Genomic DNA, 18,487 nt, shown 5'->3' with positions numbered 1-18,487 from the left:
GAAGTCCCTCTGTCTAATGGGGAAGGAGCTACAAACTGGACATTTGTCCCTCACATGTTCTTCATCTAAGTAGATTAAGCAGCTTCTGTGCTTGTTTGTGACCAGGCTAATGGCCCTGCACATGGCAAACTGCTTGAAACCTGCAGATTTTTTCATAATATCTTTTACTAGACCAACTTCTGTTTGTGAAAGAGATGAGCTTTCAAGCTAGGCCAGTGTTTCTCAAACTGGGGTCGCCGCTTGTGTTGGGAAAGCCCCAGGTGGGCCGGGCCAGTTGTTTACCTGCCCCGTCCGCAGGTCCGGTCAATCGCAGCTCCCACTGGCCACGGTTCGCTGCTCTGGGCCAATGGGGGCTGTTGGAAGTGGTGCAGGCCGAAGGACATACTGGCCACCGCTTCCAGCAGCTCCCATTGGCCTGCAGTGGTGAACCACGGCCAGTGGGAGCTGCGATTGGCTGGACCTGCGGATGGGGCAGGTAAACAAACGGGCCCAGCCTGCCAGGGGCTTTCCCTACACAAGCGGCGACCCCAGTTAGAGAAACACTGAGCTAGGCAGAGCTCTCCTTCAGGTTTGTAAAGCATTTTGGGGATACAGGTCTTATGAAAGACAAATTACAAAAATAAGGCCATGATTCAGGAAGCTACTTATGCATGTACTAAATTCCACCCCTACTCTGGGCAACACATAATATGTGGAATGGATGAGATGTGAGCACATGATTCAGTGCTGTCCTGAATAGGGATGCTTTCCTGACCTGGGGCTAACGTTGTACTGCACTGGAAGCCATTGGGGAAGCAGTGGCAACAGAATGGATTGTATGAAATGCAGCTTAGCTGGGACACCTGTTTCTCTAAATGAGAGCCCTCAAAAGACGAATAATAATGAAGAATACAATTTTGTTCAGTAAAATTTGAATCAATCAATCAATCAATCCTGGGCTCCTTTAGATGAATTAGCCCATAGAGTCAGAAATGCCAAAAAAACCACAAACCACAAGACAGCCATGATCCAAACTTATCTGAGCTTTAACATTCCTTCCATTAGGTAATTTTCTAGTAATGTTGATTTAGCAGTTCCAATTTCATTCAAAGGAGTCTACACAATGTTAGAAGTTAAAGTCTTCATTTCAGGTTTGCTTTGCAATTCACTGTAGATCTTTCTACTCTAAGTCTGGTCCCAAATAACCAGTTATATATTTCTTATTAAAAATGTACAATGTTTCTGAAAATTGAAATAGTTTCCAAAATTGTCCCCCACTGATAATTCTGCATTTGATTGTCAAAAATGTTAATCTTTTCTCAGGCCTGAAATTATGAGCCAGCTTTCTTGGTCAAAGGCCATAATAATTTGAGGTCTTATTTTATAAACTCATTTCTGCAGAGTGATATCCTGATAGGAGCAAGAATAATAAATCACAAACATGTCCCCCAAGATTGCATTGTAAATGTCAAACTAGACAGGAAATTGTAATTAAAGAAAGGAAATTGCTACAAAGAAGCACTTGATTTTAAAATGAGCTAAGCACAGAATTTTCTAAGCATTTAATTATAGACCAATTTCAACTGACTGCTTTGCTTTTGCAGTCATATTTCTTATTATAACTCTTCTACATAATAACCAAATCTCTCTGCTTACACTGGTCAGAAGTATTACTACATAACACTGCATAAGCAGAAGGATTACTAACTTTACAGGAACTATAATCATGCTTTAGTATGATGGATAGAAATATCCAAATTTCACATCAGTGATTATCTAATTTTAAATCAGTGATTGAGCATATACCTGCTCTGAACACTATCTGCACCTTTTCTAAACTGGCTCTTAAACAAGTGCAAAGTGGTACTTATTGGTGCACCATTTCTGAAACATTTGCTCTGATCACCAACGCCTGGGCTAAGTCAATAATTCTGTGCCAGTCAGCTATGAAAATTCAGGACGGTATCCTCAGACACCAGAGGGAGTCCCTTTGCACCACTCTGGTGGGACAAATGGGACAGAGTGCTTCCTTATGAGGACTGTTGAACCTCTCTTTAATGTAGGGGGAATCCCTGGGTGGTATACAGCTGGCTCTGTGCCACTCACTCTTCCCCTGAGGCATAACAGGTGGAGAAGGAAAGAGTTAGAGAATGGTGTGCTCTGGTAATCCTCAACCAGCAGAGTAATCACATAGGAGGTTGCTCTAGATAGAATAATTTCAAATAGTCTCAACGCGCCTAAGACCTACTATGGGCCCTTTTGCCCTTAGCCATCTCCAGAATCAAGAGATATTAAGGGTGGCTTAGACAGGGCCAGCTCCAGGCACCAGCGCAGCAAGCAGGTGCTTGGGGCAGCCAAGGGGAAGGGGCGGCAATTAGGAGGCGGGTCCCTCGGTCCCTCTCGGAGGGAAGGACCTGCCGCCGAATTGCTGCTGAAGAAGAAAGCGGCACAGTGGAACTGCCACCGATCACGATCGTGGCTTTTTTTTTTTGTTGTTTTTTGTTTTTGTTTTGTTTTTTTTTCCCCGCCGCTTGGGGTGGCAAAAACCCTGGAACCGGACCTGGGCTTAGAACTACCTTTCTCCTCACTTCACAGGTCCTGCTATGAGCACAGCTGAGCCAGACTCAAGTATCAGGCTTTCAAATTGCCCTAACAGCTTTTTTAAATGTCTTACCTGTAGTGAGGTGATGGAGCTGTTTGCGACTGGACTAACATGGGAAGGAAAACTCCTAAGGAGGTTTTTTTACATAGCCTAAAAAGTTCACTCAGTGTAAAATAATACCCTGTATGTTCTTGATACATCAAGAAACAGATACAGAAACACTTTTCTACATCAATACTGAAGCTAGAGCTAATCAAGTTGTACCAGGTATTCATCAGGTTATAGCAAACTTCACTGGATTTGTCAGAGTGCATACCTCCAACCAGCAGAGAACAAATCAAGATGCAGATATAATCCTTTGCACCCATGATCTGACTACAGCTGAAACATTATGCTGCTGTAGGCACTGCACAGAACGGGATAAAGTCTAGTCAATTGGCGGGTACTTTCCAACCAAGATATTGATCTGTTGCCTTGCAAATCAATATATCAATTTTTAATTCAACCACTCAAACATTTGGATGAGATAAATTAATAGAAGTATCCAGATCTTTCACTCATGCTTACATCAGCAGCAGGAAGGAAGAGCTGATACAATACTGCTAATTAAGCTATTTGGGTATAACTTGTGGGTAGAAGAAAAGAGTGTTAGAGAAGAATGGAGTGGAAGATCATATAGAAAGTAGAATATTGTTCTTTAAAGGGGAGTGGGCTAAGATGCCCATGGTAATAAGAAAGAGGTGGCAAAGGGGAGCTGTGAAGAGTGGCAGAAAGCCTGAATTAGTCAGGTGTGAAGAGACAGATGCTAGAAGAAGGGAAACATATAAGTGGGGCTTGAGAAAGGTGAAGGAGAATGAGTAAGGTGCAATTCAAGATCCTACATTGATAGGAATATTGAGGAGAAGAACAAGGAGGCTGAGTAAGAAGTAGGGTTTTTGAGAGAGAAATTTCACATATGGGGGACAAGAAAGTGGAAGGGAAAAGGCACATAGCAGTAGTGGAGCCAGGGATCAACAGAAAGTGCCTGGGAGAGAACAGGAGAATAGGCCTAACTCTGAGGGTTGCACTGGAATAAATTGCCTTGGGAGGTTGTGGCATTTCCATCACTGGAGGTTTTTAAGAACAGGTCAGACAAACATCTGTTGGAAATGGTCTAGTTATTACATAGTCCTGCCTTGAGTGCAGGGGACTGGACTAGATGACCTCTCAAGGTCCCTTCCAGTCCTACACGTCTATGATTCTATGTCTAACTACAGCCCCATCCAGCATGGCTGAGCAGCTCTAGATACGACTGCATGATCAAGAAGGGTAGTGGCTCAAGCTGAACTGAGATGAAGAAGAATGGAGATGAGATCGCTCAATAGGTATTTAGCGCATGACAGTCATCATGTCTAATACAGCAGACACTTTTTCAATGCTCCAAAAAGATTTTTTTCAGGTTTTTCTTTAAAAAAATTTCTTGTCACCTCCCTGTCTCTTTCCTTCATGGTTGTGTCTTCACTGCAGAGTTCACTTGACTTACCTACACTTGAGCTGGCTGGCTGGAGTGGGTCTTTTACTCAGTGGTCCTAATCCAGTCTTTCTGCATGGTATTCTGATCCCCGTGTAGCTCAAGTGATATTTCGCAGTGTGCCTCCTGCCTCTCACTTGAGAGACTAACTCAAGTTGAAAGCATTGTCCCACATGAATTAAGGGGATCTGTATGTGGACAGGACTCGAGTCAACTTTGCAGTGAGGACAAGGCCAATGTCTTTCAAAGGCTCTTTACAACACCTTTGTTTTATCAGCTTTTATTGTTTAATTTTTTGTACCTTTCTTTCCCTCCTGCCCTCCACAAATTGCTCATTTGTTGCTGGGTCACTATATGTAAGTCAACAAATCCTGTTATAATTCCTCCAGTGGTAATTGTTGCCAATGCTTTATTCAAGCAATTACTTGAATGTACCAGTTTACTCATGTCCTCTGCACTGGTTAAAAAGTAGACTAAGTTTCTGTAAACATAAAGTAGAGTCAGGCTGTTTGCTTGGCTTTTAGAGAGGCAGGTTGGCCTTGTGGTCAAGTCACTGGCTAAGGAGCCAGGCAATCCAAGTTATGTTCCTGGCTTTGCAACAGACTTCCCCTATGATCTTGGGCAAGCCATTTAATCTCTGAGCTGCCTCAGTTACTAACCTGTAAAATGGGGATAATAATCCTTCTTGTCTCTTTAAATTGTAAGCTCTTAGGGGAGGGAATGTCTGTGTTTTTAAAGGGCCTAGCACAATAGGGTTTGACTGTAATACAAGTACATAATAGGTTCAAAACTATTTACTAGAATTCCATTTGAGTTTTCCCTAGCATTTATTAAGTTGTGTTATATTGTTTGTAATATTCTGTGAGACTGTCAACTGTTAATATTAGAGAGACACGGTGGGTGAGGTAATATCTTTTATCTTGACCAACTTCTGCAGGTGAGAGAGACAAGCTTTCAAGCTTACATAGAGCTCTTCTTCAGGTTGTTAATATTTTGAGTTACACCTTGATAGTAATTAAAAGCTTGAGAGTGAGACCTCTAGTGTTGACTGCATTGCATTGCAAAAGGAATTCAACTAGCTGTTACCTCAGTGCTGCTTGTCGCTGAGACTCAGGTTACTAGAGAAGTTTATTTGGATCATCATATCACTTGAAATATAAAAACAGCATTGAGGACTTTGCAGTCTTGTGCAGTTGCTGATCTATGTATGTGTGCTCACAAGGGAAGGATCCTAAATTGGCTGGCAGACATCACAAACAAGCACAAGGAAACATTAGTACCAGCAGGTTGTTGTGAATAAGCAGAATCAAGTCAGCCACAGTAACATACAGAGTATAAAAAAGCAATAGTGTGTATTTAAAACCAATGTGACAGTAATATAGAGGAAAGGGAAGTACACTGCTTACTGTTATCACCATCTGTCTCTCTATGGTAATCCCCATCATTACAGCTGGTCCAAACGCAGCATTTCTGTTCCTGGGGAAATTCTGACATTTAAAAAAAACTTTCTCTCAAATTGAATCAAAATTTTCTACAAATATCTGCAAAAAAAATTAATTTTGAAAATACCAAAATTACCTTAGTGAAGCACTTTGATTAAACAAGGCTGAAAAGCTTCATTTCAAGTTTGTTTCGACTTTATGTTATATGAAAGCACTTCAACTTTATCAAAATGAAACATTTTAATTATTTTTCATTACAATTTTGACAAAGTAGATAGCATGAAACGTTCTGATTTCGTCAAATCAGCATTTTTTAAATAGACAACTGTTCTGTCAGAAACTTTTCAACCAGCTCTACCCCTCGTAATGGGATTTGCCTCCCACGTATTTAAAACTAGAAATAATTGTCTCTCACACTTTCTTCCTAGCTTGTAGTAAGCTTGGTTAGTTATCAGGGTCTTTGTATGTGTAATAGCTACCATCATGGTCGACACCAGGCATCTCTACAGCTAAAATTATTAGCTCAAGCTGTAGAGAATCAAGAGCCAAGCTCTCAAGTCAAGAACTGTAATAGACTCATATATTCTGTGGACTGGATGCAGAGCGTGATGAGTCATGCGGTGACCAGTGAGCGACTCAGGTGTAGGATTTATTGTGTGAAAGCTAAGTTGAAGAAGTTAGTTTTGTAGTTAGTTCTGAGAATAGCAAGATTCATGGCCATTTTTATCTCTACAGGAGTGGGTTCCAGCATCGAGGTCGGGCTAGAATATGTATTCTATCTCCTGTATTCACGAGCCTTCCCACTGGAGGATGCTTTGTTCTGGTGGAATGTAGCCACAGTTACAGAGGGAGAGGTGACCTCTCAGGCAGATTCACTGGGGGGCCACCATGAGGAGAGTAGAGCACCAAGATGATGTGTTAAAGGGAACCCGTGTTGCTAAGCAGATGGCCTGCTACATTCCATAAAAATAGGAGCTTTGTCAGAATGTAGCTTCATTCTGCATTGTGACAGAGTGCTGAGGCCTGACACTCTGACCACTGTACCCTCAATTAGCTTCCCCAATGATGGCTGATTGAGCAATTAGCTAATCAGAAGGAGAGGCTGGGGGAAGGTAAGGAATTAATTAGCCCTCAGGTGGCTAACCTGATAAAAACCAGGAAGGAAGCATTACAAAAGGATTGGGGTGGCCACGGTGGTGGCCACCACTGCCACCCAGTCTGAAAGAGCTCCCAAGACAGAGAGATCTCTTTTCCTCCTAGAGCCGTGGTAAAGAGGGCCTGAAAGCTGTAGGGACTAAAACCTGTGATGCTGCACTGTACTAGTATTGGTGGAAAGGTTTGGAGTAAAATTGCCCTGTTACATCCATTATGAGTTACAATGCAGTGGCTCTCAATCTTTCCAGACGACTATATCCCTTTCAGAAGTCCACTTTGTCTTGTGTGCCCCCCTCCCCCCACAGATTCACCTCACTTAAAAACTACTTGTTTACAAAATCAGACCTCAAAACACAAAAAAGTGTCACAGCACACTATTACTGAAAAATTGCTTACGCTCTCATTTTTACCATATAATTACAAAATAAATCAATTGGAATACCAATATTGTACTTGCATTTCAGGGTATAATATATAGAGCAGTATAAATTCTGTATGAAATTTTAGTTTGTAGTGCTTTTTATGTAGCCTTTTTATGTAGCCTGTTGCAAAACTAGGCAAATATCTAGATGAGTTGATGTACCCCCGGAAGACGTCTGTGTACCCCCAGGGGTATGTGTACCCCTGGTTGAGAACCACTGAGTTACAACCATCAGGTATAGAGGTCACAAATGCATGGTTGTATCTGATGAGAGAGCATCATCTTCAGGCCAGTCACAAATGGCAATTGGTTTTGGGGAGGGGATTGTTTTGTTTGTTTGTTTGTTTTGTTTTTGCTACCATGGCTATTTGAACATGCAATGGCAATGAAGTGTCCAAATGGATCACCAGGTTGCAGGCCAAATTAATAATGTGAGGACAGTTACTTTCAGTTTTGGGCATTGAGATAGAGGAAGCCAATTCTACAAAGTGCTTCTCTTTTCCTACAAACATCAGCTCTGTCTTGACTAGCTTCAGCTTTTGCATGTTACTGAGAATCCAAATGCAGAGTTCAATTAGACATGAAAAAACCCTGGGAAATGGTGGTATTGATGTTTGCCATAAACAGATATCAAGCAGGGTGTTGTTTGCATGCCCCTAGCATTTTAAAACTGAATAGAGATGAGATATGCAAACAAATAACAAAAGATAAAAATTTTCACTCAGAAATATCTAATTACAGAGCTCAACCTGATGGGTAATAAAAGTTATTTTAAGTTGTTTACATGCAGATTGCACTTTGGTTGCCGCAACTGCTGTCTGCAGCATAGTCTCCCTTAGACTGCACATAATAATGCAACCTGGATCCATCCCACCTTGTGGCATGATATTGCCCAATTCTAAACCATCCAGTTGTAAGTCTTACATAGAGATTTGGGCTGGATTTCAGCCACAATGAACTTGGCTAATTACAAACCAGTTTCACAGTGCTAACCTCCCCAGAATACAAGGAGGCTGAGCAAGAGGAGGAAGGGAAGCAGAAGAGAATTAATGAGGTAAGAAAGAAGCCCATCTCTTACTGCCGCTGCTTTCTGCAAGGAGTGGAGGGGAGCCAAGTTCATCTTGCAACACCTATTCCAGACAGATAGAAAAGACAGGGCCTATCCAAAGCTCCTCACACAGTTGCCAGCACCCCTTGCAGTCAGAGGGGACAAAGAGAGGCCTTGCTGGCATGACAACCCTTCCCGCCCCTGCTCACAGACAGGTTATCAACAGGATGTGAACCCAGGACTTTCAGCACCAAAGCACAGACCTCTGTCACTTCATTGGAAGGAGTAAAGGTTAGCTGGCAGCAGAAGCCTTATTCTCTGTGTTCTAGTCAATGGGAGGGTGTCACTGTATAAATGTGTTACATCACTACTCCTGAGCTGAGAAGGCAGCATCTTACTAGGCAAGCACCATCGCATAAGTGGAGTATTTTGTGATTGTAAACAAACATTTCACCATAAGAGTGGGCCACCATAGTCATGTCAATATATTTAAGAAGAGGCATGTCCTGCCCTATGCTGGGGTCCCCTCTCAGCACTAGCTGAAATGCATGCAGCTCATGTACAAAGTCATGATATCAGTTTCTGTTTGTAGTTCCCTGGTGCATCACAGTGGGGTTTGCTATAGCGCTTAGTTACAGCTGCTTTTTAAAGAAATGCACAACACGATGTCAGACATAAGTTTTGTGCTGAATTTTATGGTATTGAGATAAGTTTCCCAATTAATATGGGAAAATTTTAACAAGTGTAGGACTCAGTGATAGCAATTGTGGCACAGCTTGGGGGAGGAAGGAAGGGGGGAAAGCGGCTTTATGATTCTCAGGGCGGCCTGGGGAGTCCTCCTTTATCTCTGTATGGCACTCCAGTGGCACACACAGGACTGAGGACTTGTCTTCACTACCAGGGTAAATCAACCTAAGTTATGCTACTCCAGCTATGTGAATAACGTAGCTGGAGTCGACTTACTGTGGTGTCTTCACTGCACTGTGTCAACAGGAGATGCTCTCCGGTCAACTTTCCTTACTCTTCTCGGAGCGGTGGAGTACTGGAATAGACTGGAGAGTGCTCTGCTGTCGATTTAGCGGGTCTTCACTAGACCCACTAAATCGACACCCACTGCATCGACTGCAGCAGCGTCGCTCCCCGATAGTGAAGACAAGCCCATAGCAAGAGCCAGGACCTAGAGCTATGCAGGAACTGGAATTTCCATTCCACAGAGAATTTGCATTTCTGAAAAAATGTTCAGTACAAGTTTGAATAAGAAGTTGGAAATTTGAAATTTTCCATGGAACAGAAGTTCTTGAAGCTGGGCAGACAGCAAGTCAGCCAGGCAGCTGGCCAGCCCGGGGAGCACTGCTGTCCGCTAGGGTATTCTGGGAAACGTGGCAGCCTAGGAAGCCGGCAAGTTGGCCAGCTCTCTAGCCTGGATTTCACAGGGAGCCCTACAGCCCAACGGGCAGGCTGTTATGGATCCCAGGGAACTAGTCAGCTCAGGGAGTACAGCCCCCCTCCGCCCCCCCCCCCACACACACTCACCACTGGTTGGCAATCTTGCAGACAACAAACCTGCCAGCCTAGTTTCCTCGGAAAAATGTGACAAAATTGACACATTGCTGCCGAATGTTTAGATTCCATTGAATCAGCGTTTTCCAATAGAAGGTTGTTTGACCAGCTCTACCAGGATCTACTCTCTTAGGCCCTGAATCCTGCAACCTGCTCTACTTTCATAACTTGCCACCCCTCGCAATTCTGCATTTCATTGTCAAAAGCTGTAATCTTTTCTTATATCTAAAATTACACGTTAGCTTTAAAAGTCTCAGTGAGGCTTCTTCGAAATATAGAGTTCTACCTGCCCAGAGCAGCTGGCAGGAGCAGTGCCTTCATTTTATTTGTCTCCAGTTTAATATATTTGGAACATTTATCATGCAAAAAGGAGTATCCTACTATATTTGGGAAAGAGGGGAGGCCTACATCCAGGCAACACTTGTATAGTGACTATGAGAGACATATGCATGAGCAGCAATGTGGATAAATACAAAATAATGCACACTGGAAAACATAATTGCAACTATACATACAAAATGATGGGATCTAAATTAACTGTTACCACTTAAGCCATAGATCTTGGAGCCACCATGAATAGGTCTCTGAAAACATCTGCTCAATGTGCAGCGGCAGTCAAAAAAAGCTAAAAGAGTGCTAGGAACCATTAGAAAAGGGATAGTCAAGAAGACAAGACAGTAAATATTATGCCATTGTATAAATCCATAGTATGGCCACACCTTGAATACAGCTTGCAGTTCTGGTCACCCCATCTCAAAAAAGATATATTAGAATTGGAAAAAGTACAGAGAAGGGCAACAAAAATGATTAAGGATATGGGACAGCTTCCATATGAGGACAGATTAAAAAGACTGGGACTGTTCAGCTTGGAAAAGGGACACCTAATGGGGGATGTGATAGAAGTCTATAACATCATGACTGGTGTGGAGAAAATGAATGAGGACGTGTTATTTATCCCTCCACATATCACAAAAACTACGGGACACCCAATGAAATTAATAGACAGCAGATTTAAAACGATAAGAAAGTACTTCTTCACACAATGCACTCTCAACCTGTGGAACTTGTTGCTGGGGTGTTGTGAAGGTCAAAAGTATTAAAAAAAAATGTTAAAAATAATTATATAAGTTCATGGCGTATAGGTCCATCAACGGCAATTAGACAAGATGGCCAGGGATGCAACTCCATGTTCAAGTGGTTGCATAAACTCTGACTACTAGAGGCTGGGAGTGGAAGACAGGAGATGGATCACTCAACAAGTGCCCTGTTCTGTTCAGTCCCTCTGAAGTGGCCTGGAGTTGGCCACTATTGGAAGACAGGATACTGGGCTAGATGGACCATTGGTTCGACCCAGTATGGCTGTTCTTATGCTCTAACGTTTATGTTCATTCTCTTTGTGCAATAGAAGGTTGTCATCTTTGCCACCACTGTTTATGCTCTAAGGAGAAAACAAAATGGTAGCTCTAAGTTTTTATGTGCCCCCATCAATCATATAGGCCCAATTTTCCCGCGATTGGTGGATGTACCACTGAAGTCATCTGGCACAGTCAGGCCACAGAAGTTGATCCTGATCACAAAATCTTTCAGATGGTTAAAAAAAAATTCCAAATATTCACATCTAATCTACATACAAAATAAAACCCACCATGTCAGCGCCAGTAGCGTCCATATCACTGGACAAAATCCTGACAATTCCTACAATTAACAAACATGGAAAGTTACAGGTAGAAGAAAATCGACTGTGGGAAACAACCTTGAAAGGCGTGAAACAGAGAGAGTTTTTCCCCATGTTTTATTTCTCTTTTTTCCCCTTCCTTCCTTCCCTACAATTGTATGTGTGATTGTTTGGTCAGTTTGTTCTTCTCTGAAACGGATTAGGTAATCCATGCTCCGAAACAAATTGAAAATGGAAAATAATATGTAAATATATAACGTGTAACTTAAAAAACATGATATGTGTGTGTGTATGTGGGTGCTGGAATGAAAAAGCTACTCTGTTACTTGCTGGTAGAACAACATATCAACAACTGTTAGAGCTGACTTGAAGGTTAAATATGAGGAAGGAATCCAATTTCTCTTGTCTATTCAGCTCAGCGGTGTGTTAGATTGCGGCTGGAGTGTGCTTATGGAGTGTGGGATATGAAGTAGGCTAATCAATCCCTGCTGCTTCGTTCTCAGGTTCTTCTTCTATCAGGTCCCTGCCCTCAGGCAGCCTTCAGCTTTCCAAAAGCCAATTCCATACAAATAAAAATTGCGACCTGCAGCTAGAGGGTGAAGCTGAGTTTTCCCCTTGTGATTAATCTCTTCTTTGGTGGCTTTCAGGGGAAAAAAAAGAAAAGAAGAAAAAACATGCATGCTGCAGCCTTGCAAAAGAGTTTTCCTATTGAATGAGCCCAGTGCTCTGGAGCCAGCTTATCAAATGAAAGAATTCTTTTTTTTTTTTTTTAGCGGTGCCTCGTGTTGACATTGAGAAAATGAGCTATCAAACACTATGATTAAACTTCAGCTGCCATAATTGTCGTCCGAACAACTGCATGGTGGAACTGAAAAGCATTTTTTTTTAAACCCAGCTCTATATGGTTCACCAGTAATACTCAGTTTAAAAGGTTGTTGCTGCTAGCAAGAGAAACAAGGCTTGAAATTAACTTTTTCCAATCCATAGACAAAATTAAACATAGGTATTTGAGTCACACAAACAACAGGTAAATCAGATGTGCTTTAAAATTTCATTTTAGTCATTTTGATTGCCAAAAGGTAGCTCTGGGGTATTAAAATATCGGAGTATTTCCTTGTTTCACTGCATTTGACTAGATGTGTCCTGCTTTTATATATCTTTAAGAGATAGGTGTGCAAGAAAGAGGAGGAGGCTTAAATCCTCATTTTGGAAAACAAAAACAAAAAGAAAGAAAAACCTATGGATTAAAGATTTTTACAAGCAGAGGACGATCTAAAATGCAATTGCCATACTGTCTGCAATTATTACTCAGTGTCCTTGATGGCCTACGCTAATGCACTCATTCAGATAAGGCTGACATAGATGCAAAGTATTTGATATTAATTCTTGGCAACCATTTTATAAGTGTTCTCTAGAGATTGTGGTTCAGTAAAGAGGCAAAAAAAGTCCTTCAGGAAATGTGGCTAGAGGCATGATGGCTTGAAAATGCATCAGCACCTCCAATCACAGCAACCCTCTGGCCAAATGTGGTTCTTTGTGAAATGAGCTGTTGCACAATTAAATCCCTGCATAAGATTGTTTAAGGAATGCAAATACTACAGACAAATGAGGGCACAGAAATCAAGAACAAAATAAGGAGAGCAAATTACTGAGGATCAAGTTGCATATTTTTTAAAAATTGGAATATTTTCCCACCTCTTTCCCAACCTTGCTTTACATTAACTCATTCATTCCTGGCAAACTAAAGCTGGCGGAATATAGTCATCATTCAGGGCCATCTCCTCATAAGGTGTAAATCAGTATGTTGATGAAGCTGCACCTATTGACACCAATGAGTGAATTTTGCCTGTCTCTTCAGAATCAGGGCCGCCCAGAGGATTCCGGGGGCCCGGGGTCTTCGGCGGCGGGGAGGCCCCCGCTTTGGCGGTAAGTCGGCGGCGGGGGGTCCTTCCGTTCTGGGACCCTCCACCAAAGTGCCCCAAAGGGGACCCCCCGCTGCCGATTTACCGCCGAAGCGGGACCCGCCGCCGAAGTGCAGCCCCCGCCGCGGTTCTTCGGGGCACCTCGGCGGCGGGTCCCGGAAAGGAAGGACCCCCCCCCCCCGCCGCCGAATTACCGCCGAAGACCTGGCTGCATTCCGGCGGCGGGTCCCGCTTCGGCGGTAATTCGGCGGCGGGGGGGGTCCTTCTATCCCGGAGAGGAAGGACCTCCCTGCAGCGAAGACCGGGAGCAAAGAAGCTCCGGGGGCCCGGGCCCCGCGAGAGTTTTCCGGGGCCTCCGGAGCTAGTGAAGGACCCTGCTCCAGGGGCCTCGAAAAACTCTCGTGGGGGCCCCTGCTGGGCCCGGGGCCTGGGGCAAATTGCCCCTCTTGCCCCCCCCCCCGGGCGGCCCTGTTCAGAATAGCTTTGCTGTGAACATTATCCAGGCAATTGTAGTTACCACTAAACACTGCTAGGTGTCTATGAGGAATTTTAATGCTGTAGGATATTGCATTACAGTCCCATATCATAACATCTTCCCTTCAGAAGTCTATTTTTAATCTGTCTTCCCATCAAATTAATGTCCCTTTTTTAACCTATTTTTTTTTCTGTTTTCCACTTACTTTACCTACCCAAGCAGGTGTTTTTGCTAAATGGATTATCTGATAAACGTTACACTCCATGAACATATGGAAATAAAATTTTTGAATTAACAATAACATTTCCATCGTTTTTAGAGCCTGTGAGCTTCACTTCCTTTCCCAGAGTAAAGCTTATAATGTCTAGAGATTGTCTAGGATATTCGGAGATCTAGGGGTATTCTTTATGAATGGATTTCTCTATTTAAGAACAAGAGTCATTGATTGAGATATTCGATTACTAGGAGTGAATTCTAGGACAATGAGCCAGATCCTCCCTGGGACACATGGCTATATAGTTGGAATGGAGAAAAAGAAATTTTAGCTGCAAAATTATGCATGAGCCGGACAATGCAATGATTAGGATGGGAGACGGACAAGATCTGGAAGAAGTTAGCAGTTGGGCTGGAGAGGAAAGGACAGATTCAAGAGAAAGAGCTGACAATATTGGGCAGTAGGCTGGAGTCTGGGGCTTTTTGCATATACAAAACTAATAAGAAAACTCTTAAGCCTATTCCTTACTGAAACATATTACCTCCATCACACAGTCAATTCTAGATTTTATTTAACATTTTAATTCCTAGGATTCCTCCTGCATGCTTGGCTGTGCACACTGACTTATTATTGTAGGGTAGCTTATGCCTGCACTCACATGTTTATTACTGCAGGGTTACTCAAGCATGCTAGACTCCACTCAGTGCTAGGTTATTTTAGGATTTTTCTCCATTTTTCTCCTGGCCGCTAGAAATTATTTGTTTATTAGAAGAAAGAACAAAGTTAGTTGTGTGTGAAACAATTATATGAACAAAGATAGTGTAAGCCAGATTTTGGATTGAGCCATTAAAGCACTTGGCAAAATATTATTGACTTATCATAAGCTTTGCAATAAGGGAATGACAAATATATAACCAATTAAGAAAATAGAGTCTGACAATGCAATACTCTTAGCTTAAGGAAACCAAATAAAATATCACGGCTTGTTCAAAAAGCTTAATTTGAAATTTCAGAGTAAGTAGAGTGGTATAAACACATTCTTTCAGCAAGGTTGCAGGGGAACGATATGTTGAAATGTTGCTTCTGCGTAGAAGATTAAATTAACTTTTAAGCTGAATCTTTTATGAAAGGCCCTTTTCTTATTCTTTGTCTCCGTCATTTGAAAAATACTGCATTAAAGAACCTCGTCTTGTTGTTACTGTAATAAATTAAACATTTTCAAAGAGATGAGCCTAATAAGGTCACCTTTGGAAAAGGGCACAACGCTGATTTCCTTTACAGGAGATTTTATTGGGCGCCATTGCAAATGAATACCAGATAGGATCAGCGAGCTGGGGACACTCAGAAAATAGTCAAGAGGGTCTAAAAGGAGCTCCCCAACCTCTTGGTGTTTTGGAACTGTTCTTCACGCCACCAGGCTGCCATCCCCTTTCTCCAAGTCATAGACGTCTAGTGATTTAACATGTGCACAAGTTTACAAAGTGACAAAAGTGGGTCAAGTCACAGCTTAGGTTGACTCTGCTTTTTCAGCTCATATTGTTCAATTACCAGTCAAATTTCAGGTACAGAAGGGGAAAGCAAAAGAAAAAAGGCAGCCGTGAGAAATATTGAGGGTCTAACATGGCAATCAAGGCTTGTCAGAGTGTAGGAAAGTCCTGTCTAGTCTATTCTATATAGGTTCTTATACCCGACTCAACACTGTAGCATCTGAGCACCTTCCAGTGATTGACTAACAACTATTGCACGTGATTTTCCCTCTGTCTTCTCCCCATGTCTATGCCCTTTCCCACCCAGCCACATCTCCAACAGTGGTAGCTAGGGGAGGGAATTAGGGTAACAGCTGCAATCCTAGCAGGCTCTGTGGTCAACTATGCTGGCTTATTGGCTGCTTTGCAACAGTTCCCAAGTGTCTGCAAGATGCCCATGGACTTCAGGGGCGTTTGGATCAGGCCCAGTGGCTGCAGTGCTGAATCTGGCCCTCCATTTTTGCTGTTTGACTTTGTGTCTTTTCCATGTAGTTATTTACAGTTCAAACTTTTAAAAATTAATTTCTACAATAAAAGCCATAGGCAATTACATACCCATGATGCAAATGATTACCAGTGATTGAAAACCTTTTTCAAAGTATGAGTCCCTGATTCACTGCATATAATACAATGTAAGAGGATCCAAACAGGAGATTACTCTGATGTGGAATAGAAAAAGAAAGTCACAATACAGGAGAGACAAAAGCAAACAAGGATGGGGTACTGACCACCCCCCGTCCCCCCCCCCCCCCAAATATGTCTACATGTCACTTATAGGCTGATCAAAGCAGGTAGGATTCTGCACCCAGAGGTGGGATGTGAAGACCATTCTGGAATACTCTAAGGGTAGGTCTATACTTACCTGCCGGGTCGACGCGTAGCGTTCGACTTCTCGGAGTTCGAACTATCGCGTCTAATCTAGACGCGATAGTTCGAACTCCCAACGTGCTCCCGTCGACTCCGTAACTCCACCACCGCGAATGGTGGCGGAGTCGACGGGGGAGCCGCGGACTTTGATCCCACGGCGTCTGGACAGGTAAGAAGTTCGAACTAAGGTAGTTCGACTTCAGCTACGCTATTCGCATAGCTGAAGTCGCGTACCTTAGTTCGACCCCCCACCCTAGTGTAGACCAGGCCTAAGAGTACTTCCACCTTCATCTGCATGTTTTTGGGCATCTCATTTAGTTACTAACCTCCCTACATTTCCTCCCTTCCAATGTACTCCCTGAGCTCATCTCCCCTATACTGTCCACATGAAAATCACTGTTAAAGACCCATTTCTGCCATGCTGCCCACACTGAATTATGTCCGTTGTTTTTTTTTAAATCTCATTTTCTGCCTTTCACCAACCTCTGTGTTCAGGTGCGACTGTCCTTAGACTATGAGCTCCTCTTCTGGAATGACAAAAAATTAGCAGTACACTGTGGGTGTGACCATAAACAATTTAGCAACAACAAGTAACTCCAAGAAATATCCTGACTCTTCAGGGGAAAATACAGTAGGACTCCACACAGCCAAACTGCTATAGAGTGCAGTGGCTCACTTCAGTCAAGTAAAGGCCTGAAGTGTAGCTCACTTCAGTCAAGATTCAGGGAAGAAGAGCTCAACCCAACTCTCCCCCAGATCTCTAATACTTTTTCAGTCCTCATCCTGGAGATCCTTCCTCCCTGACTCTCACTGTCAAACCCACCCCTCTCTTTCATAGTATTAATCATTCCCCATGCTGGCCCAACCCTGTTACCCCCACAAATGTCTTCATTCAAAGCACCATCAGTTTTCTCTAGCCAGTGGGAGAAGGTTAACCCACATCCCAGCCAGCCTCTGGGTGGGTTATCATAGGGCTAGTCTACACTTACAAGCCGGGTCGACGCGGTGAGTTCGACTTCTCGGAGTTCGAACTATCGTGTCTAATCTGGACGCGATACTTCGAACTCCGGAAGCGCCGCGGTCGACTCCGGTACTCCACCACTGCAAATGGTGGTGGCGGAGTCGACCTTGGAGCCGCGGACTTCGATTCCGCGGCGTCTGGACGGGTGAGTAGTTCGAACTAGGGTACTTCGAATTCAGCTACGCTATTCACGTAGCTGAATTTGCGTACCCTAGTTTGACCCCGCTTCTTAGTGTGGACCAGCCCATAGAATATTAGGGTTGGAAGGGACCTCAGGAGGTCATCTAGTCCAACCCACTATTCAAAGCAGGACCAATCCCCAGACAGATATTTGCCCCAGATCTCTAAATGGCCCCTTCAAGAATTGAACTCATAACCCTGAGTTTAGCAGGCCAATGCTCAAACCACTGAGCTATATCTCTCTCCCCGTATACACCTCCCCCGTATACACCTCCATCACAGTGCCAGGCAACATTCTCCTTATCATTATGTAACAGAGGAATTAAGCAGGAATTAATCAGGGACAACTTCATTCTGTTCAGAAAAGCTGAGGCCAAGTACCCCCATTCGATGTTAGAGTTCCAGAAAGCACACAATCAGTGGTACATGCAGAAAATGTGGAATAAAATGGATAGTGTGTGCTCATAATGTCAGTGTATAATACTTGCTGTCACCCAGGATCTTATGGAGCTTGGCAAAGGGTTAGTAACTGACGGGCACATTATTCACACAGGTGTTTTTCCACATATGCAAGAGAAATTACGATGATGCTGACAGTGAGAACCTGATGGACAATTGCTTTGTTTGATTCAGTGATGTTTACTCTGAGTTTTGGGGCTGAATTGTGATTCCCTTAGGAGTGGTGCTGGAACCCTTTTAATAGTAGGGGTGCTGAAAGCCAACTCCTTTATCCCTGTCTGTGCCCCCCCACCAACTGGGGCCGGGGGCAGTGCTGTCTCCAGGAGAGGGGAACCCAGACATGGGTAAGGGGGCAAAGGCTGGGGGTGGGCAAGGGCCAGGAGTGGACCCATGGGCACGGGGCCCACAGCCGGGACCCAGTATGCAGAGCA

The 18,487-nt window shown here is 43.3% G+C and overlaps 1 long non-coding RNA gene across 1 annotated transcript in view; it reads left to right on the top strand.

Annotated features, from left to right (window-relative positions):
• Positions 1-6,114: 6,114 nt before the first annotated feature.
• The window catches only part of LOC120404942, a 28,746-nt gene continuing 16,373 nt past the window's right edge, over positions 6,115-18,487 (top strand). Inside the window, exon 1 of the long non-coding RNA XR_005598271.1 lies at positions 6,115-6,645. This is a non-coding gene — a long non-coding RNA (uncharacterized LOC120404942). The remainder of the gene's footprint in view (positions 6,646-18,487) is intronic.

Source organism: Mauremys reevesii, linkage group 4 (genome assembly GCF_016161935.1).
Source record: "Mauremys reevesii isolate NIE-2019 linkage group 4, ASM1616193v1, whole genome shotgun sequence".
NCBI classification, from domain to species: domain Eukaryota; kingdom Metazoa; phylum Chordata; order Testudines; family Geoemydidae; genus Mauremys; species Mauremys reevesii.
This window is presented reverse-complemented; position numbering and strand designations above follow the sequence as displayed.